Here is a 15,090-nt window from a genome sequence, read left to right on the forward strand (position 1 = left end):
CAAATCAGAATATTATTCACATGCAGAGATTAAAATGGATTTATTCAATCAAAGGATGTAATTGCTTCACTAAGCGGATGTAAAGAAATAGGGATAGAGCACCCTGGAATGAGCATCCTGTTGAAGGAGAGTCAGAGAAAGAGCAGGCAGACAGGACAAGAGAGTAGCATGTCCCCTCCTCCTCCCCGAGGACCCTGGAGCAGAGGTGGGCAGGGGCGGGCACCCCTCCCCGTGGGTGAGGTGGACAGCAATCCAACAAGACCCACAACAGCTGAGGCGGACAGAAGCTCAGGGCGCAAGGCCGCGCTGCCGGCGGGATTCCGTCTGGGGAGTGAGGGCTTCTGCCGGCCCTCCAGTCACCAAGAGGCTGGCTGGCACTTGCTTCTGCGCCTCACTTACTCTCACTTTCAAATAAACTCTGCCTCCGCTCTGGCTTTTTCCTCCTCATACCTCTTTATGTGGTGGAGAAAGGAAGGATGCGAGCTTTTCTCCCGTCACTGCTCACTGGCAGTGGGCTCCTCGTCCTTGGTGGCCGTGCAGGAGGTCGCTGACCCCATCAGCTCCCCACACCAGCACTGCGTGGTTTGGAAGAACACCTTCCCACTGCTGTGCTGCTGCCACACAGAAGAGCCCCGCAGAGCGGACACGCGCTCCGAGCTCTGCTTTCTGATGTGAGTTTGCTAGCTTTATCCCAAATCCAGCCTGAAAGACGCTCTCGGCCAGAACCTGAATGAATCCAATAGGTACAAACTGCTCCCTATGGCTCCAGCAGGTCCAAAGGCTGGAGTGGGAGATGGGGGGGAGGGGAGGGGGAGGGCCGCGCGCGAGGGCGGGGGGAAACGCATGCATAACACCCAGGAAACATCAGTGGGCCTGTGCCAAAGCAGCCCACGAGGCTCTAGTATCTTCTTTAATTGTTTTGGTTTTTTTTAAGGAGGTTGGTATTATTATATCTTGAAACTGCATGTACTCTTGGATCTCTAAGTTCCTATACAACTCTAAAATCTTGTAGTGTACATTCACTGCTACTACTGTATCAGTATTTGCTGCTTAGAATTCTGTTTGGAAACCATGTAAAATACTGCATACACAGCAAATAACTAAAGATAGGGAGTTCTTTCTGTCTCTGATGTTTAACTGTCGAACTCTGCAAAATACCAACACACATACCCATCACTGTGGGGGGTGGGGGTGAACTCTTAAGAGTTTCCAGGGAGTGCAAAGGCTGGGTGCTCCTCACATATTCCTTCCCGATATGCTTTTCTTTTCTCCTTTCTTTCTTTCCTTCCCTTCCTTCCTTCATTCCCTGTGTCCCTCCTCCCTCCCTTCCTTCCTTCCCTACGTCTTCCTTCCCTCCCTTCCTTCCTCCCTCCCTCCCTCCCTCCCTCCCTTCCTTCCTTCCTCCCTCCCTCCCTTCCTCCCTTCCCCTTCTGTCCTTGCTTCCCTCTTTCTTTCCTTTCTTGCTTTCTTGTTTTCTTTTTTTGCTGTCGGCTGTGGGGCTTGAACTCAGGGCCTGGGTGCTGTCCCTGAGTTATTTTTGCTCACAGCTAGCACACTATGCTTGGACACAGGTACACTAACAGCTTTTTGGTGGCTAACTAGAGATGAGATGCTCAGGCTGGCTTCAAACTGTGATTCTCAGATCTGACTTCTGAGTAGCCAGGATTGCAAGTATGAACTAACCTCAATCTAGAAGATAGGAATCTATCAGAAACAAGAAAGATATGACCAAATATATGTGGCTCAGCCCTAATTCACATGCCGACACTGTTCCCCAAGCCTTGCAAAGTTCCTGCGGCCACGCTTCCCTCACACCCCTCCCAGCCAGCTTCACAGTGGAGGAAAGCGGAGGGCCAAAACCTACAAGACTCTGTCCCAGATTTATAACTAATCAGTGACATTTTGAGGATGTGATCAGAGGTCACCAGATTCCAATGCCTGTGTCCTCCAACTATAAAAAGCAAGTCAGTCATTTCTCTCCAAACACCATCCTCGCGCACATCAGCTTTTGCAGTTCTGATCTCCTGCAGTGCCAGTGATATAAGATGCTCCTGTGAGCACACAGATATGAAGTAAATATTTAAGAATCAACAAAGATTAGAAACAAATTAATGTAAAGAAATGGAGGCAGGACATCTACAAGAAACCCAGCAGAATATAATTGTATTTCAAGAGCAAAATACAAGGTAGGAAGAGTGGTAATCACTTGTAATCCCTGAATGCTAAAAGCTGAGGCAGAAGAACCAAAAATCTGAGGATAACTTGGGCCACATACCAAGACAGTCACACAAAAACAACAAAACAGAAACAAAAAAGGCATGTACTGTGCTCATTTCACAGCACATACTCAAAGCTGGAATGCCAGAGAGGAAGGGAACGCCTCGGGACAAGGCTGCCTTGCAGAGTCACGAAGAGTGCCACGTCTCAGCGACGGTGATGGTGAGGACCGGAGCAGCAGACAGGCCGTGCCACCACTACACACGAAGGTGAGCATAAGTAAACTAATGAAGAGTCTACATTTCAGAACGCTCCTGGAAAGTACACTGAAAGCTTCACCACAGGAAATGATAAATGTTTGGGGAAACAAATCATGTTAACTTCATTCAAATATTATACAATGCAAGTATGTATTGAAACCCAACACTATCTCCTATTAAACAGGAATCATCTTTCTGCTCTTATACATCACTTAAATAAGTTCAGTGTAAATGGAAACCTCCATGTTCTCAGGTATTCTATAATTTTTAGATGCAAACTAAGCACTGCGGTGGTCTACGTGATGTGGTGATCTACGCGGTGCGGTGTGCAGCAGTTACAAGGGATGCACACAGTGCCCCGTAACACAGGCAACAGTCACTGAGACAGGCTTTGCGTGGGCAGTGTTCAATTATCTACTCATATGGAGGGACTTAACATTGTTAATGAGCAGATTCTGAAACAGCCACTTCACATGACATTGTAAGTACTGTCTGTCTCTTCCCTGTGCCCAAGAAGGCAAGCCATGTTCATTAACCATGTGTGTATGCTGCCCTTCCCACAGAAACCCTTCCCTACCTCTTCCAACAAATGAGTCAGCTCCCACAAGCCTTCCTGAGCTCCGTTCTGGCCGCCGTTCCTCCCATCTCCAGGAGCTCTACGTTTGCCTTTATCAAAGTCTTGGCCCTATACCAGTTCTTTAGGGCTAGTTCTGGAACTCAGAACACTGTCTGCTCTGTTAGTACGGTAGATGCAAAGTAAATATACTTTCGGGAGGAAAGGGGGCAGGGGATATGATAGAGGAGAGATTGACTGCAATAGAGTACAAACCTGTGGAGAAGGAACAATGAAATCCTCCCTCATATAACTGATAGAATTAAAAACAGAAAATATATAATGAAAAAACCATGTAGCCCGCCTGAATGATGTAATGACTCAATTTGTAAAGCACAGTAGGAAACTATTCTGTCTCTCTTTCCCACCTATTCTCACTACTATCCTCACCTTTAACCACATACAATTAAACACACATGCCAACACACACACTAATGTTCACACATGCACACACACACCATTCTATGAAACCGATGAATAAAAGTAGGCAATTGGAATGACAAATGAATCATCTCTTAGAGTCCACAGAATCCCACAGTCTACAGCTCAGTTAAGCAGAAATGCCCCAAGCACACACTACTGTGTAAGGTATTCAGAGCAGTTAAAACACTCCATCCTAAACATAAAGTAAACCAGATCTAAGGCACTACATCCTAAACACCGAGCACCTGAATACCCCTGCAGACAACCAGAGAGGCCCAGAAAAGAAAAGGCTAGTGGCACACTAGTGCTGTTTCCAGGAACGAAAGAACCACAAGCCGATGATTACTTTACTATGGGGGGTGGAGAAGCACTCCGCGGCTCTCGGCGTCAGGCAGAGGATGGGACAAACATAAACACGTGTGTTCTCCTGCAGGGCACAGGCTTGTGTGTACAAGAGACTAGGTGAAAACTTGATAAATACCGTTTACCTTCACAATGGGGTGGAGCCGCACTTCCAGTGAACACACTTGGAAAGTCATGACTAATGACACACTGTGAGGGACAATGGACAGTGACATGTGTGTGGGGGGGGGTCTCTGGCGCTCGCTCAGAGCCATGACTACATGCTTTCCTCTCTGGGGGCACCGCCCTTAGGGCTGTGCCACAGGCACACGCCCCACTGCCGCGTGGACTGCAGAACAACCCCACTCAAAACTCCCAGGACCCCCGAGAAGCAAAGCCAGATTGCCCGCCGTGTCCATCAGGAAGCAGCAGTGGCAAAGCCCTGCGCGGCCCTGGTGCGCAGGAACGGCTTTCTGTCCTCCCAGCCTCGGACGCTGCTCTCCCACACTCTGTGCTCCCCAACGTCAACCTTCAAAATGGAAAAAAGAAATCATTCCACAAAATAGTATGGATTCCAATTTTCTTCTATCTTAATAGTTCATAAATAATTAAAGAGACCTAATTTAAATTGATTCATGGTATATTTTCCTAATTAAGGGAATTCATTGTGCAAAAAAAAAATCATTACTTAGATTTAGTTCTCAGCACAAATGATAATGACTCACGATCAGCCCCTAGGCGCTGACGTCAGCAAGTCTGCAGCCATGCACGCCAACTGACATGTGCTAGACAAATGCACTGGCCTGCCTCCACATAAAACAGAAACCGCTTATTTACCTTCCAAGATACACACACAAAACACTTCAGGATGACCTTTCTATAAAGAACTTCAGGTAAGCAGGTGGCATGGGGCCAAGTGTTAGGCACAGAGTGACAGACTCGTTTCAAAAGGAGTTCATCTTGGTCTCATGCTAGGCAGAGAGAAGAAAACACGTTGAAGTTAATTTTGAGTACTCCTCGCCAGTGCAGTCTTATGAAAAGCTGTCTGATAGCCACGGCTGTGGAAGAGGGGTAATGAGAGCTCCTGTGAGCCCACACACAACCAACAAAGTCACTGAATCACAGAGACACTTCCGCGGGAAAGGCAGATAAAGACAACTAAGCAGAATATGATAAAAGTATAATGCTAAGCAATGAACTGCTAAAGCAATTTTTATTAAAATGAGGAACTTGACAAAAATTACTGTCAGCTCTTTTACGATATGGCTTTGAACGATGCACCTCATATAAGAGCGAGGTATTTAAGATCTACACAGTGGTAAAATACATGTGAAGAAAGTATCTTTAGTATAGAACAGAAACTCTGAAAATCCAACCCACAAAAGTCCTAAAACTGTTAAGAATTTACATAGATGCAGATGCAAAATTATGCTAGAAAAACATTATCTTTTCCCTATGCCAGAGATAAGCTGCTAAAAATTCAGATGAAAACTATTTTATAAAAAGCAGCATGCCGTATCATGTAGAATAAAATATGAAAACTATGTAACTATGATATGAAAAAGGAGAAAATACGAACATAAAAATACATGAACAAGAAAAATACATTCCTAAAAAGGCTAATCTCTCTCTCTCTCTTTTTTTTGTTAGTCGTCAGCCTGAACTCTGGGCCTGGGCGCTGTCCCTCAGCTCTTCAGCTCAAGGCTAGCCCTCTATCACCTGAGCCACAGCACACTTCCAGCTTTTTCTGCTGATGTGGTGCTGAGGAATTGAACCCAGGGCCTCATGCATGCAAGGCAAGCACTCTACCACTGAGCCACCTTCCCAGGCCCAAGGCTAATCTCTTCAAGTCTAGTTTTCTGAGGTTAATGTATAGATTTAAGTACATTATACTTCCAATGGGAACATAATGGAGTGTTTTTTCCTTTAACTTGGTCATTTTATTTATTTATTTATTTACATATTTATTTTGGTGAAGTCATTTGAAAGTTCATTTGCCAACAATTCTCATACCGAAGAACAGCTAAGATACCTATGCAAATGAAAAATCACGAGAGTGGGACTGTTTTCCAAGACATCGAACTTACCATCAACCACACAGGAAGAAATGAAATGTGGCTGACTGTACATGGGAATGAAATAGTAGAACAATGAATTAGCCAGAGACTATGGGAAGGAAGCCCAGTGTATGTCAAAACTCAATGTATTTCAAAGATAGTTTTTCAACTGAGTAGGAAAATAACGACGTATAATAAAGAGCTAGTGACATAGTACACCTCTTGCCTGCGAAATAGAAAGCAAGATTACATTACCTCAAACCACATATAAAGTAATTTCTAGATCTACTGAAGACTCCAACTATAAAAATAATTAGGGGGGGGAAACCCTATTTCAGTAACTTTAATACCAGCTGTGATTCCCAACATGGGAAACCCCTATTCCATTGAAAGAAAAAAAACTAGATTTTAATGTAAAATATGATTATTTTAATAATGAAGGCTAAAAGACAAATGAAATGTGAAGATGTCTGTAAAATGTTGAACAAAGTTATATCCCAAATGGTACCTACAAAATGACAAGGAACAGACCAAAAAACTCTAAAAATAAACCAAGGAGTAGTTCGCACCATTTTCAACAGATAAGACTCAGTAAGTACATAAGAAGGCTCTCCACCATCCTAGCTTCCATGGAGATCTGTGGATCATGACCCAAAGCCAACCAAGGCAGGAAAGGTCTGTGAAACTCTTATCTCCACCAAAAAAGCTGTGGCTCAAGTGGCAAAGCACTAGGCTTGAGCAAAAAAGCTCAAGGACAGCACCCAGGCTGAGTTCAAGCCCCAAGACACAGACACCCCTCCCCCCCACACACACACAAACGTCAAACAGATAATTTTAGCAAAGTGATTTAAAAGATGCTTAATATATATTTATTAAGACACAGCTACCAGATAAATGAAAAGGAGGGTGGACAAAAAGGAGGGCCTGGAAGCCAGACCAGGTTGGGTAGCTATTACTTTAGAAGGACTGAAGGAAAAAGCAAAGGCATGTGAATAAGAAGTTTTGGGAGGGGCTAGGAATGGGGCTGAGTGGTAGAGTGCTTGCCTAGCATGCATGAAGCCCTGGGTTTGATTCATAAATAGAAAAAGCTACAAGTGGCACCATGGCTCAAATGGCAGGGTGCTGTCCTTGAGCAAAAGCAGCTCAGGGACAGTACCCAGTGTGAGTTCAAGACCCAGGACTGGCCAAAAAAAAAAAAAAAGGAGTTATGGGAGCCTCCATGTACACAGTGTCATGAAAAGCCACAGGGATTCCCAGGCAGGACATGATGAAGATCAGTAGGAAAGGGCATGCAACATCAAACAGGGTGCTTTAAATCTGGTTAGAGCTAAAACTGTGAACATTGAGAGACTGCTGCAGAGCTCTTGGCACGGCATGTAAGTTGCAGGTGTGTGTGTGTGACTATTCAAGTGTATGTGCGCATATAAACAAAAACATGTGTGAGATGCAGCTACACATGTACATATACACAAGGTATGTGTAACTATGCAAATGCACACATCATGTAGACTAGATGTCTGTGTGTAAGAGAGATCAAACAAGTGCAAACATGCATATAAACAACAGGTATCAAGAGAGGCAGGTTTTTTCCATATCTTAAAGGAGTTGAGCAAAACCAATGCTCCAGCTTTCAAATTATATGGTAATATGGTTCATATTGAAATAACAATTCAGAATCTCTAGGGATCTACAGTTAAAGGGACAATAAATTGGTGAAGTAGGGATACATTGTAACTGTGACCAAAAACTGCAAGGATGGGAAACTCAAGGTCACAGGCAAAAGCAGAAAAATGAAACTATGAAGACGAAGACATTCCAAGCATAAGGCTTTAGGAGAAGATTTTTGTGAAGCACAGCTAATATTAATTTCTTCTTTAATAGGATGGGTGAGGGAGTTACAAAGAAGTTGATCAACCCCTCAAACAGTAAAAACACTACCCAATCTTTACATTCAAGCTGTGTAACTAAGACTAGCATGAACCACGTTCCCTTCTCAACTCAGTTCCCAGCATGGATACCTTTCCCCGACACTGAAAAAGTCTAGCAATTAAACTGAAGCCCATAAAACTGATTTCTTCTTCAGTGCAAAACACACAGCAAAGGAAATGCAATTTTCTCTCTCTCTCTGACCTACATTGAGGCAATTACTCTGAATGCTTCATTTTCCCCCCTGGATCAGAACGTTCAAGTGGTGCATAGGCCTCAAAGACCATGTGTGATTTCCAACAAACTTCTCCTATTAATCATTCTGAGCTCTGTATGCTCACCAAAAAATAAAAAAAAAAAAAGCAAACTACTGAAACAAGAACTTTTCAAAAAAAAAATGGCTGACTAAATCAGAGAAGCAACGCAAAGGTCCTTCCCCAGACATTACTGGCACCATCACAAGATGGAAAAGACCCAGATGATTCTGCATAAATCTAGTTCATCATCATTTTTATAAAAGTCCAGCCTTAATGAAGTCCATAACGATGTGGATAAAATACATTTAATTAGATTATAAACTGCAACATAAACCAGCCGCACCAGGCCTCTTAACATTTGCCTCTGAAGATCAGAGGATTGAAAAGGAGTTATAAAACAGCCCATTCGTTTTTCTGGTCTTTTAAAAGAAGAAAAGAAGAACCATCAAGTATAATGAAAGCTCCCGACAACTTTTACTAAGTGAAACCCAAGTCTGTGTAGAGACCTCACACACAGGGTCCCGTGACAGAGTCAAGAGACCAGCATGAATGTAGGATGGCAAGATCACACAGCTTCAGGGAATTCTAACGTTTTCCTACCTGGCTGATGGCATAGAGCTCTCGATGGGATCCGGACGAGACATGCAGGAGAGAAAAACCTCAAAGCTGGCTAAGTAAAATGTATTTCAGGGATTATACTAACACCATTTCCTAATGCTTAGCATTTCCACTGCGAGTGTGAGGAGGGAATCCAAAGGTCAACATCTTCCCCCGGCAGATATGCCTATCCATCTGGCTAGCTAATATGCTGAACTTGTACAGGGTGTTAGAAATGTGCGTGCAACAATGACTACTAAGTTCAAATAAATATCCACAGAATCCCCAAATGTAGGATCATGACTGAGAGACAGAGAGCCCAGCCCATGCACCAAACACACCATTCTGCCCAAGCTCGCAGCAGTGCAGGGTCTTCCCAAGGAAGAAGAAGCTTCAGGCACAACTAAAGCTCCAGGCGAAACCCAGGTTCCCTGTGTTGGGTGATCTCATACACAGCGTTCCCCGGGGTCTATGATAGGGATTGAGCACAAAGCATTTGGACGTTCTTGGCCTAGAGTAGATGTTCAGTAATTTCATCACAATAAAGGGATACGTGTATTTGAGAGAATTAAATAAAATCTCTAATAAATAATAAATGAAGACACACACCAGATTCCCAGATCAAGAGATCCAATATTAAGATTCAAAGTGGGCTTTGAATCAAAGGCCAGCAAGATGGAGAGGCCGGAGCACCCAGCGGCAAGTCTGTTACTACTGCGACAGAGCTGGAGAAATCACTATTATAGCTGGGGCCACCTGAAGAAGTCTCAGTGAATTTGCATGACTTGGTTTGCGGCTCAACTATGGTCTCTACCAAAACGTGGAAGCTGCCCACCACAAAGCAAAGACTGCAGTGCGCTGCTGCACTCCATCCATCCCCAACAGCGCTGAAGTGTGGCCAGCAGATAGGGGACTGTGTAGTGTTTCACAGTAGCTAAGTCTGACAGCTGTCCACTAGGGGCTCCAAACCGCAGACGATGTCACTGGGAGCTGCACGGGGAAGGGTGCCGTGTAGTAATCAGGGTCACTTTGGCCATCCAGGAGCTGCTGAAGCAGCATTGCTTCAACAGTGCTCAACAGCGACATGGATGATGGCTACCACAATGGCTTGGAGGAGCACTTCTGTATCAAGTCTACCTGTGTCCTTTCAAAAATACAGAAAGAAAAGCCAGGTCATGTCTGTCAGCCCAGCCACAGGAATGGCCGAGACCAGGATGCCAGTGATCCAGGCTAGCCCAGGCAAAAAAAAAAGCAAGACCTTATTTGAAAATAGCAAAAGCAAAATGACCAGAAGCATTGTCCAAGTGGCACAAGGACCTGAGGTCAAACCCTGGTGCTACCTTAATAATACACAGTGCTCTTTGCAGAAAAGGAATCCGTGGGATGCATGGGCCTGCTGAGGTGAGTATCACACCACTCCTGCTCCAAGACAGGCTGGACAATTAGTCCTACCAGCCATCGGCAAGGGAGTCAAGAGCACAGATGTCTGGTTCTTGTAGTGACGTGGGCTCCCGGTGTGGAGAACCCAGCAGACCACCTCACCATGCCCATCCAAGGGCATGCCATGCACGCGTGGGAAGGGTGGGCTTTCATAATGTCAGGTGGGGCTGCAGAAATGCCACAGCTATGGCCCCAGTGAGAGTCAGCTGTAGCTGGGATGAAATATATTCAAGTCCGAGCTTAAAAGACTTCAAGTTTCACCCTAGTCTGTCCAGAATGGAACTGGAGTATCAAGAAAGGAGTGGCACAGGAAGTCTTGAGAGTAATGGAAGCGCTCTGAATCGTGATTGTGATGATAGTTTCACGGGGGTATAAAACTGTCAAAACTCATCCAATTAAGTAGATTCATGCAATTATATAAAATTATTGCTCAATAACGTTGATGAGGGGGAAAAAAGACACCAGCAAATTAGCAAGAATATAATTTATGCCTCCTGCCTTTGCCCATTTCATCCTGCCACAGTAACTTTCTGTTCCGTGGGAGGCAGGAGAAAAACCCACTCACTGGACCACTGGAGTCCCGCACTACTCCAGTGGTGCTGAGTGTTGAGGTTTATGGCTGAGAACCCCAGGCCTGGCGTGTGGAACACGTTTAGCTGGTGGCTCAATGGAGCCACTGCCTGGGCTGAACTCTCCACACAGGTGCTATTAGAACTTCCCACAGTGTGACTTCACCAGGCACAAACACAGGGCAAGCTTTGAGAACTGTGGGTGGAAAACAGATAGCTCCACACATGCTGAGGACCTCTCGTAGTGCTGCCACAACTTATGTCTCGAGTGGTTTCTCCTTACTTCATCCACAGTTAGGCTCGGGGACTGGAGCCAAGAGGCAGTGGCTCGTCGGGGCTGGGGCTGGGGCTGTAGTGCTAGCGGGGGCCTGTGTGGTGTGACTCTTGTTACCGTGTTCTCAGCTGCTAATTAGACACTATAACTGCATCCGTCTCAGAGGGCTTTTGTCAAACAGTGGAGGTAAAGCACATAACAGCGTCAGGGTGCAAGAAATTCTCAAACAGTACCTTCCTTCTTCCACGCACTTCACCTATTCATCCAGGGGCAGAAGTACAGAATAACAGGTAAAAAATGAAACAAAAAAACTATTTTCTTAGGTGGTGGTTTGTGCTTACTGATATCTTCCTTCCTTCCTTCCTTCCTTCCTTCCTTCCTTCCTTCCTTCCTTCCTTCGTTCCTGCCTGCCTGTCTTCTACTTGCTCCCTCCTCTCCCTCCCCCTCCCTCTTCTTCTCTCTGCTTTTTCTCCCTCTGCACTGACATATATAATGGGCACAGATGGCATTAAGCATGTGAAAAGCTGATCCTATGCCATCGGCAAAGTAGAAACACAATGAGATTCCACTGCACACCTAGCTGAGCAGCCAGAATTCAGATGCCAACATCACCAAATGCTGGCAAGGACTTGGCACAAAAGGAGCTCTCTCCCACTGCTGGTGGGAGTGTGCAATGTGGCCATCACTTTGCAAGGCGGCCTGCAACTACACAATGGCACGTGCTCTCACCACGCCATTTGGCATCTTACTTGGGATATTTACCTAAATAATCAGGTTGAAAGCTAATTTCTACACAAAATTCTGCATCCAAATGTTTAAAGCAGCTAAGTGCCAAAATGTGGAAGCAGTCACAATATCCTTCAGTCAGTGGATGGGAAGACAAATCATGGTACATCCCGACAAGGTAGGACTGCTTTGCACTGAGGAGAAGTCGTGGCAACCTTACCTGGTATTAGGAAGGAGGCCAGCATGGAAAGGCTCACCACGTGATTCCAATGACAGGGAAAGAGGGGTGGCTGCAGGGAGTACAGGGGAGGGGGAGGATCTAGGCAGGCACAGGGGTCTTACAGGAGAGGAGGAGGATCTAGGCGGGCACAGGGGCCTTCCACGTTAGCCCCCCTCCACATGATGCTGTCAATATACACCCATCCAACCACGGCATGTCGGCATCAGGGCGACTCCTGGTGAGAACTAGACTGCGTGGCGATAGGACAGGTCAAGGCAGGTTCATCAGTGGAACGCATGGGCCTTTCTGGGACGGCGTGCTGGCCTGCGGGAGGCCAGTCGGCTCGGGCAGGGGAGATGCCGCGCAGGCCTCACACCTTCTCTCAACGTTGCCCTCTCCAGTAAAGCCGTCTTTGAAAGCACATGCCAGAAGCACCGCCCGCCAGACTGCTGGACGCAGCGCATCATGGTACCGACTGCACTGCACTCACTTGTCTCTGGAACAAGTACGCCTTTTTCCTGCCTTTCCCTGCCTAGGGAAATGGAATTTTGCACTCTCAAACCCTCGGCCTCCACCCTGGAGCAGCCAGGGGCGGGAGCGCCAGGAAGACCTAACGGCCAAGCGCGCCAGCCAGCACGCGGCTGTTCTTGAATTACAGGAGTGCAGGAAAGCAACTCGGCATTATTAAGGAGACAATTAAAACTGTGGGAAGTTTTCTACACTATATAGACTACAAAATGACTTTGAAGTGTATTTTTTAAGGTACAGGTAATGTTTCTTGCATTCTGTTCACCTAGTCACAGTCAGAAGTCTCAGGAGTGGAGGGGTGAGGGGGGGGTGACAGGCACACAGGGGTGGGGTGGGGTGGGGGAGGTCATCCAAGCCTAGGGGGCAGCTTCTGCCAGGTTCTCCAACTAGAAGGTTCAGAGAGCTGGAAATACTCTACACCAATGGGAGAACTTAAACTGAGGAGGAGTTAAATTCACGGTTCCTACAACGGCACCTGGTCTGACTGGCAGAAGGCATGCCATCATTTCCTCTCTGGCTCACCCCTCCCCCGGCATGAGAAACTTTCAATTTATGACAAGTTAGCAGAGCCAGCTTTTATCATATCATAAGGTGGCATGGTTATTCTCCTTTTAAAAGGTTGCAGCTTTTCTGAAGAGTGTCAAGAAAGAGATAAATAAGATGCAATTATCCTATGGCACAATAATATTTCTCTTTCTGAAACTCAACAAAGAGAACTAATGGAGAAGAAATATGTTGTATGATTGCAGAAGCCAGCTTGAACTGGTAAAAGCCTAATTACTAGCAGTATTTGTTAAGCAAAATCCATTCATTTTGGAACAGAAGGCAGTTAAACATTAATAAGAAAATTAAAATAGAGGAGACAGTAAAAACTACTTGTCAGGATTCAAATCTGGCAGTGTTAACAGACTCCAGAGATCACTAAGCATAGTGCTTCAAATTTTAAGAAAAGCTGTTTTGTTAAACTACACAATATTTGATAAAATATGCTAATTATAAATATCTCATTTTGAAAGCTGATTTAAGAGTCTGTACATTTTCATGAGAGAATTTTTCATAAAGTTTAACCCTATTTTAATAGGGTTTACTAAATGATAAAAATGGCACAGTATTCTCAAAGTAGCAGAGCATCTTTCATCCTATTTGAAAATAAAGAAAATGAAGGCAGTTAAGAAATAAACTCGTCCCTGCACCTCTGCAGGAGACTGAGACCTGAAGATTGTAATTCAAAGCCAGCGGGGACAGGAAAGCCCATGAGATTCTTATCTCCAATTAGCCACCAAAAAGCCAGAAGTGGTGCTATGGCTCAAGTGGTAGAGCCTTAAGCGGAAAAGCTCAGAGACAGCACCCAGGCCCTGAGTTCACATCCCAGTACCAACACACACACACACACACACACACACACACACACACACACACACACACACACACACACACACACACACACACACACACACACACACACACACGATGAAAGAGGATGAAAGGGGAAGGAAGGAAGGAAGAAGAAATAATAATAAGGTTGTTAAAATGTTAAGTTTAATAAAATACAAACACAAATTCAGACATCACGGCATGCGATGCCCTTCGAATCATGTCATGAACCAAGTAAGTGGCTCAAGCGCAAGGACACGCGCTTCTGCTGTTCAGAGCACTTAACCGGAGCTCTGAACCTTCCTAATGGAGGAAAGCAGGTTCTGCTGTTAGAATCTAAAACCCTCATTGAGGAATGCGAGTTGATATCACCGCAACACAATAACCAGACTTATCTTACAATCCCAGCAGTCTCACTTTTCAGTTACCTGCGAGTTCCAAGAGACCACGGTTCACCTTGCCAAGACTTGGCCACCAACTTACACAGCGAAGACGCTTCCTCATCGTGTGCACGTGGGAAAACACCCAGGACCACTTCCCAGAGGCAGAACAGAGGCCTCCATGAATCCATGTCCCTATCTGGGTCAGCTATCTGAGAGGTATCTGCCCTTTCCGCCAGAAAAGACTCATTGGGAGAAGCTTGAAAATGTGCTGGGTTTAGGGCAGCTGGCCAAAGTGACTGCCATAGAATGCAGCGTCTAAATAGGGGGAAGCTGTGCGTCTAGGCTTCAAACGCCTTGTCACATCAGAAGACAACAGACTGCCCAAGTAATGACTGGCCTCATGTGCTATGTGGCCATTTTGAAGTATGATTTTTTTAATTACATGCAATCATGTTAGCCATTAACTAACACACAAACACATCAGGCCATTCCTCCGTAACAAAAAAGACTACATAAGAAAGAGTCCACACTTGAAGTACATGCGTTTTGCATAAGGTGAGTCTCTGTCTTCTCAGAGCATGACTCCTTTGAACTCTTAACCCATATTTCTAACTATCATTATAGTCTTTAAAGTTTCCATCAATTCCAAATGGTCAAGCAAATTTCTACAAATATTTGCTGAATGGATTAGCAAGTCAAAGTATGTTGAATAATCTTTCGGGTAAATCTTTCGGCAACATCCAGCCAATAAATAAATTAAATGTGAACGCAAGATCATCATTCCCAGCACTTTCTCACGTTGGACTCTGTCCCCCAGAAGTCACTGCCCTTCTGCCATTGACATCTGCCACTTGGAACTGGCCCTCTCTTCTGGAGTGCTGTCT

The 15,090-nt window shown here is 45.2% G+C and overlaps 1 protein-coding gene across 2 annotated transcripts in view; it reads right to left on the bottom strand.

Moving 5' to 3' along the window:
* Positions 1–15,090, bottom strand: part of Smyd3 (SET and MYND domain containing 3) — a 407,738-nt gene that overhangs the window by 146,558 nt on the left and 246,090 nt on the right. The window lies entirely within an intron of this gene.

Source organism: Dipodomys spectabilis, unplaced genomic scaffold (assembly GCF_019054845.1).
Source record: "Dipodomys spectabilis isolate Male_0828 unplaced genomic scaffold, ASM1905484v1 ptg000288l, whole genome shotgun sequence".
Lineage (NCBI taxonomy): Eukaryota > Metazoa > Chordata > Mammalia > Rodentia > Heteromyidae > Dipodomys > Dipodomys spectabilis.